The sequence below is a fragment of the Martes martes genome, assembly GCF_963455335.1.
Source record: "Martes martes genome assembly, chromosome: 16".
NCBI lineage: Eukaryota > Metazoa > Chordata > Mammalia > Carnivora > Mustelidae > Martes > Martes martes.
Genome location: NC_137904.1, coordinates 41,764,564 through 41,771,778, shown reverse-complemented (window position 1 = coordinate 41,771,778; position 7,215 = coordinate 41,764,564).

Here is a 7,215-nt window from a genome sequence, read left to right as displayed (position 1 = left end):
CTCGCTTGCCAGACAGAGTTCCTCAAAGGCAGAGAGCTGCTCCTCACCCTGTTCTGTGTCCCCGTCTCCCAACACCCACAGTGGGTTGTCAGCTAACATGTGGTGAGTGAGTGGAGGTCTTAGGAAAAGGCTTCATTTCCTTATCTGTACATGGTAGAAATGGAGTTCTTCTGAGCCCAAACACCCCCATGTTTCAGGTTTCAGAAGAGAGGCAAGTCCTATGATCATTCACCAGAACCCACTTCATGCCAAGAGGGTCGAGAGTGGAAAGGCAGTGTGGATGCCTCCTGACCGGCCTGGGTCTACACTGGCTTCTGGTTCAGTTAGTGATGGCACCATATTGTCTTAGGGAACTCTGATGCTCCCTGAGATTCTGAATTTTGAGCAGCCCTGCTTCCTCCCTCACGTTCTACCTCCCAGCAGTGGTAGAAAGAACCAAAAAGGTCCAAAAAGAGGGGTTCTTGTAAATCTCCCAATCCTCCATTCACGTGGTAGGACAGACTCCTCCCCTGGGGTGTGTGGGGTGAGCTCTGGGGGAGTCAGAGAAGAAGCCTGGGGAGCTGGGGAAATTCTTTCTGTTGTACACACAGCCATCTTCTGAGTGTGACTCTGCATTGCTCTGTGAAGCCTCCCACACCAGTGAGAGGCAGCATGGCGACAGTCTAGAATCCAGAGTGGCTGTGTGACCTCAGGCAAGCCACTTAACTTCTCTGGGCCACAATTTCCTCATCTGTAAAGTAAGGATGATAATAGTACTTACTTACCTCACAGGCTAGCTGTAGGGAATAAAGGAGCTGTTATTTGTGAAGTCCATAATAAGTGCTATGCAAATGCTTGTTCCGACTCTATTAGGATTTCATGCATGGAAATCCAATTTGGGGATCCCAGAAGACTTTTTGCCCTTAATAAAGAGACCCCTGGATAGGCCTTGTAGTGGAGGTGGTGGTGGTGGAAAGGGTCCAGGAACTACCTGGGGTGGGCGGAAAAGAGAGTGAAATTTCTCAAGTATCCACAAGAGGGCACCCAATTGCGCAAAAGAGTCCACTTCATAATGGAGAGCCCATGGGCCTTATGGCCTTCATTTACTTCTACTGGAGTATCTGTTCCAAAGCAGGTCAGTCAGACCCAGACCACAAGTGGGTGACAATGGGTGACAGTGCTACCCAGTCATGATAAATGACTCATATGGAAACCTCCAAATTCAGGCTGTGTGCACCCCAATACACGTACTCTCACTAGAGACCTAGATATCCCCAACCTTAGACACTGTCCCTTATCCTGCTATCCTGAGGACTGACTGGATATTTAGGAAAAAGAGCATCAGGTGTTTCCATGCCTAGATATGCTTGTCCCCTCACTCTGATGCCCCTCCCCTGGGGGAGTCAGACCCGCCCGCTAGCTCACCCACTGGGTCCTCAAATGGTCCTAACACACCATCACGGATCCTTCTCCTACCCCTTCCCTAGCTACCCGAGTCTGACCAGAGTCTGAGCTGGGTAAGCTGTATCCAGCTCTGGTCCTCATCTATGGTTTCTCAGAGAGAGCTGTAAGGAGGGGGAGGAGGAGGTGCTGGGATGGAGATTTCTGTCTGCTGGCTGAGAGGGTGATAGCTGAGGTGGGGAGAACAAGCCCAGGCCCTGATTCTGTACAGAACTCCTGACTGACTAGAGACATCACTGCCCCTGGGTCACAAAGGGTTGGGAAGGTGGAGGTTAGGGAAGGGAGGTCTAGCACAAACTCTCTCTCCTCCTCTCCCTTCCTCCCCACAATCCAGCCCAAGGCCACCTTTCCAGCAGCCAGCAAGACCAGGATGCAGCCCTGCCGCCCAGAACAGTGGGAGTTGGGGGGCAGAGGAAAAAACACGGGGCTCTAGAACAGACCCAGCTTCCACACGTGGCCACTGTCACCTCCCTGAGCCTGTCTCTTCCTCTGTAAGTCCGTGTGGGGGAGTGGGGAGGGATAACAACGTCTCCCAGCTCAGGCAATGCAGCGACAGTCTGGTTCCTGCAGGAGATGGAATCCCTCTCAGAAGGATGAGAGGAACAGGAATCCTGCCAACCAGAGGTGGAACTCAGAAATAGTTCCTAAAAAAAAGTTTAGTTGGGGGTGGAACAGAGAAGACAGTGGAAACTTAAGTTCCCTCTCAAACGATGGCGGGGTCCCCCATCTCTGTGGTGTCCTCACTGTCAGTCTCTGAGACAGAACGCAGCATCCTTCTGTCTATGAGCTGACGGATCCCCTCCCCAGTTAGGGAGCCCCCCGGGCCGTGGGAACTGCTGTCCCCCCACCTCACACGACCCGGGAAACCTGGCCCAAACCGGCCAGAAGTCCTCAAGGCCAGGAAGCCCGGGGGAGGTTGAGGCGGCAGGTGCTCCCGGGCATCCCCTTAAGCGCGCGCGCTGGCACGGACACCCGGTGGCCGGGGCGCGTGCGGGTCGCCGGCGTCGCAGGAGCCCTAGGGGACCAGAACCGCGCCGCCCAGCCCGGCGATCGGCTGCAGCCGGCACGGTGGCCGCGGGGCGGAGCCCGAGGACCGGAGACGCCCGAGCGCGGGGCCTCCGCCGCGCGGAGGGAGCGGGCGCGCCGCGTCCTCGGTCGCCTCTGGCCGCAGTGGCTCGGGCGCCCCTATTGCCCTGGCGGTGGGCTGCGGGGCTGCGGGGCTGCGGGGCTGCGGCGCTCGGGACGCGCGGCATGGCGGGGCGGCCGTCCTCGGACCCCGTGGCCCGCGGCGGGGAAGCCCGGCTGCGACGCGAGACGGAGGGCACGGGGAGCCCCGACTTCCGGGCGGGACCGAGGGGGCCGGAGGCTCCGCGCACACGAAGGCGCGTCCCCTCCCCGGCACCGGCACACGGGGACCGCGCCCCCCAGACGGCACCGGTGCCCCGGCAGAGAGAGCTGCCCACCGCACCCCTGCCACTGAGAGTTACTGACGGGACGGAAAAGGCACCTCAGGTCCCACACATTAAAGGACTGAGGGTCAAGAGGTGGTTGGATTCAGGGCGGGGGCACTTTGGAAGAAAAAGGCTGTGTGCGCGCGCGGGGTAGGTGGGGGGCGGTGGGAGGTGTGGGAGGCACGAGCCACTGCCAACAGCATTTTATACAATTTATACAGGGTCTGTGGACCCTTTCCAGGCTGAAATGCTCTTCGCATGTATTTGATTAAGTCGCTGCTGGCTTCTTTCTTGCAGATAAAAGCGATGCAAATCGATTGCAGAAAATTTGTGACAAAATTCAGAAAATTATAAGCTGCTCCTAATCTTACCACCCAGAGACAGTCATTGGTAAGCAAACTGTATTTAAATCCCTATCCTGCTTTCAAGCTGTAACATGATCTCAAGATCACTTTCCCATATCATCAAATAATCGGTGAAGGCATGATTTTTGAAGTTGTGTCCTATTTAAGTGGAAGGCTACACGACCACTTGTTCAGCCCAGTCTCTATTTGCTGGCCGGTGAGGCTGTCAATCTCTAAATAGTGTCTCGGAGGAGCCGCAGCCAACGTCCTCCCAGTCCTCCCACGGGGATCCGAGCCCACGGGGGAGCTTAGTCTTTTAGCATGAGAACTAAGAGTAGGATCATTGAGTGAATGTACAAATGCTCTTTCTCAAATGTATTTGAATTCTAAAAGAAGTGCCAGCTCCTTGGGAAATGTAAAAGCCAAAGAAAATACAATTTCCCTGTAGACAGCAACAACTCATCAAATAACATTAGGAAAGAAAGCAGAGTCAGAACTGAGAGCATCTTCCTGACTCCCACTGTCCCCATATCTGCTTTCATGGTCATGGTGGTAAATCGAGGCCCACTCTCTGTGAGGGTCTAGAAGAAAGGCCCTCAGACCCTTGAACCTGGGGTCCTGGAAGGGAGACCCCAGAGTGGGTTAGTGCAGGTTGGATGGAAGCTATGATGCCAGTGCCATTAGGACCCGTGGTTCTAGAGGACCGGGTGCTGTGCTTTGAGTGACAGTGGTGGTGGTGGGGGGGGGGGCTTTCAATGGGGAAGTCTGGGGTTCTCATGTGCTCCAGGGTGTCAATCTGTGTCTGTGCAAGAAATGCCCATCTTCTCCCAACCCTCGTTGCATATAGGACAGGCCCCTCCCGTAGCCCTTTCCCAGGGCCTGGCTCTGGACCGGTTCAGAGGTGAGCCTAGGAGGGCTCCCCGGACCTCACTCCTGGTGCCAGGACTGAGCCAGTGTCCTATGAAGCCTTCTCACCTGGCTTTGAGCACACCCTATCCTGTCCTTCTGACCAGAAATCCTCTTAGAAGCCTATGTTGTATCTCCTTATCCACCATGTTCCAGGTGCCCCTGCCTGGGCCTGGCTGTGCCCTGCCACTCAGGGCTTGTGTTCTGGTGAGGTGCCAAGGTAGATAACGATACTGAAAGATGTAGAGGGGTGTGGGGAGAATTTGGCCTTGATTTTGTACTTTTTCTGTGTAAAATGGGGCAATAGTGTTCACCAAGTAGACTGGTACAAGGATTAGAAACAAAAAGGCATATGAGGTACTTTGGCTCCTCCCCACTGTGTTCCTTCCCTTTCTGGAATGTCTTTCCACCTCCTACTTAAGGGACTTTGAGATGACGCCTATGACGGTGTTTGCAGAGATCTGAGTTTTTCACACTGCCTGTTGACAGTGGCGGGTCTGATGTAGTGGGCTCCTTCCTGCTCCTTAGTTCTGAAGGCAGAGTTGACATCCCCCAGGGAACCCCTAGGGTGGGGTCACCCCCCCCAACAAGGCAGGTGAAAGGGGAAGAGAGTACAAGTCTCAACTCAGCTAGTTCCTAATTAAGTTCTCAGGTGTTCATCATTATCATAACAATTACATTCTTTCTTTCCTAATGTTATTTGATGAGTTGTTGCTGTCTACAGGGAATTTATATTTTTCTTACAATGATTGATTTAATTTCAAATAACTCTGACTTTTGGTTGTGCGATCTGCTGTTGCCCCATCATACACAAATATACAGCTTAGGGTGTGTCTCTCAGTGCCTACGGGAAAATCTTGAACCTTCTCTACAAAAGCTTCAACAGTGAGTGGCACCCCAGGGTAGTTAGACAAAGAGGGAGGGGGTAGGAGTTCGGTGGTCTCTTTTGGACCCTTAGGATGGCTTTTACATTTCCCAAGGAGCTGGCACTTCTTTTAGAATTCAAATACATTTGAGAAAGAGCATTTGTACATTCACTCAATGATCCTACTCTTAGTTCTCATGCTAAAAGACTAAGCTCCCCCGTGGGCTCGGATCCCCGTGGGAGGACTGGGAGGACGTTGGCTGCGGCTCCTCCGAGACACTATTTAGAGATTGACAGCCTCACCGGCCAGCAAATAGAGACTGGGCTGAACAAGTGGTCGTGTAGCCTTCCACTTAAATAGGACACAACTTCAAAAATCATGCCTTCACCGATTATTTGATGATATGGGAAAGTGATCTTGAGATCATGTTACAGCTTGAAAGCAGGATAGGGATTTAAATACAGTTTGCTTACCAATGACTGTCTCTGGGTGGTAAGATTAGGAGCAGCTTATAATTTTCTGAATTTTGTCACAAATTTTCTGCAATCGATTTGCATCGCTTTTATCTGCAAGAAAGAAGCCAGCAGCGACTTAATCAAATACATGCGAAGAGCATTTCAGCCTGGAAAGGGTCCACAGACCCTGTATAAATTGTATAAAATGCTGTTGGCAGTGGCTCGTGCCTCCCACACCTCCCACCGCCCCCCACCTACCCCGCGCGCGCACACAGCCTTTTTCTTCCAAAGTGCCCCCGCCCTGAATCCAACCACCTCTTGACCCTCAGTCCTTTAATGTGTGGGACCTGAGGTGCCTTTTCCGTCCCGTCAGTAACTCTCAGTGGCAGGGGTGCGGTGGGCAGCTCTCTCTGCCGGGGCACCGGTGCCGTCTGGGGGGCGCGGTCCCCGTGTGCCGGTGCCGGGGAGGGGACGCGCCTTCGTGTGCGCGGAGCCTCCGGCCCCCTCGGTCCCGCCCGGAAGTCGGGGCTCCCCGTGCCCTCCGTCTCGCGTCGCAGCCGGGCTTCCCCGCCGCGGGCCACGGGGTCCGAGGACGGCCGCCCCGCCATGCCGCGCGTCCCGAGCGCCGCAGCCCCGCAGCCCCGCAGCCCCGCAGCCCACCGCCAGGGCAATAGGGGCGCCCGAGCCACTGCGGCCAGAGGCGACCGAGGACGCGGCGCGCCCGCTCCCTCCGCGCGGCGGAGGCCCCGCGCTCGGGCGTCTCCGGTCCTCGGGCTCCGCCCCGCGGCCACCGTGCCGGCTGCAGCCGATCGCCGGGCTGGGCGGCGCGGCTCTGGTATCTTCGCCCCCACCTTGGGTTCTCCCCCCGTGGCCCGTACGCGCCGGACCACCCGCCAGCCGCGGCCACCGGGTGTCCGTGCCAGAGCACGCGGTCAAGGGGATGCCCGGGAGCACCTGCCCATTTCTGCCCCCTCGACCTTCCCCTTTTGTCCGCCAGGGGTTCCTGGCCTTGAGGACCGTCTGGAGGGTTTGGGCCAGGTTTCCCCGGGCATGTGAGGTGGGTGGGGCTCCCTAACTGGGGAGGGGATCTGACATAAGATACTAGACGTAAAGGACGTGTTTTCTCCGTGGAGTGCACTGTGTTGAAGCCGGGATCTGGTATTCCTGCCTGACCACCAGAGGGAATGGGAACTTGACTGGGACACGTAGTCAGGAGCAGAAGGGAGGACTGTCCAGGCTGATAACATTTCTAGTCTATTGCCTTCTGAAGTGCACTTGCTGCTTGCTTGCCCCCCCCCCCCATAGTTTATATTCTGCTCAGTATCACCACCCTCTTAGACGTGTCCCTTAGCTTCGCGGGTGAGGGGTGGGTGGAGGACGTGGGAGGAGGGATCAGGATTCAAGACTGGGCCAGGCAGGGCTAAGAAACTGACTGTCCCAGGAGTACCCATGGCCAGGGCTTTGTGGAGGAAACTGATCGCATAGGTTATGGCAAATGTGCATTGGAGTTGCACTGGCACGGTAGACTAGGCACACCTCTGCACCTTTCACACCAAATCTCAGGGAAGGACGGGAGAGAGGCAGGGGTGCAGGAATAGTTCCTGCAAACTGGAAATGCGGAAGAAGTTCTAAAATGTGGAAATCAGCCTTCCTGAGGAAGCAGCTCACTACACACATTTTTGGAGAAGAGCGCTCTGGGTGTAGCGTGAGTCAGGGTAGCTGGCAGTGCTGCCTCTGGAGCCGGGAGCAGCCC